This window comes from Branchiostoma belcheri, unplaced genomic scaffold (assembly GCF_001625305.1).
Source record: "Branchiostoma belcheri isolate BF01 breed outbred unplaced genomic scaffold, Haploidv18h27 scaffold52, whole genome shotgun sequence".
In the NCBI taxonomy this organism is placed as follows: Eukaryota; Metazoa; Chordata; class Leptocardii; order Amphioxiformes; family Branchiostomatidae; genus Branchiostoma; species Branchiostoma belcheri.
Window position 1 is genome coordinate 2,164,735 of NW_017804154.1, and position 628 is coordinate 2,165,362.

Sequence of the window (628 nt, forward strand, 5' to 3'; positions counted from 1 at the left end):
GTCCACCTGCACGGGCACCGCATGAGCAACGTCCACGGCCTCTGTTCCCACCTCGCTTCCTCTTCTTACCCACTGTCGACCCCTGGACGAAAAACTAATGAAAATTGCATCATATGATTAGTAACAACTAAGAAGCATGACGTCCTTATTTTATCAAATAAAATTTATAACATTCCCTCCGAAAAATTCCTCTCCCTCTCCTTTTTTATCTGACACAGTCTACCTAATCTTCAAGCAGATCCTAGGGTCGGCAAAAAGGAGTATCAAATTGGCCAGGCAGTATCCAATGAGCCAGAGAGGGTCCATGCGTGACCCAAGGTGGTGGGGGTAGCGAAAAAAAGGGACCATATATTAAAAACTAACGGTCATTCCCCCACAACCTCTGCTTGTAGAGAATAGTCTGCCCACTATTTATTTTTTGGAGCGCAAAATCTTACCTCGGCACTTTCCAGCTAGGCTGATACACTGAACTAGCCTGGTCAGTACTTGGACTTGGACCCGGCTTACACACAGGCAAAATCCGAGCGTACGTTCGTTTCTGTTAATAAATCGACAGGGAGGGCCAGAGAACTCCCGCTGCCTCCCACACTATCGTGACCTCAAATAACCTGCCGCCATGGACATACTT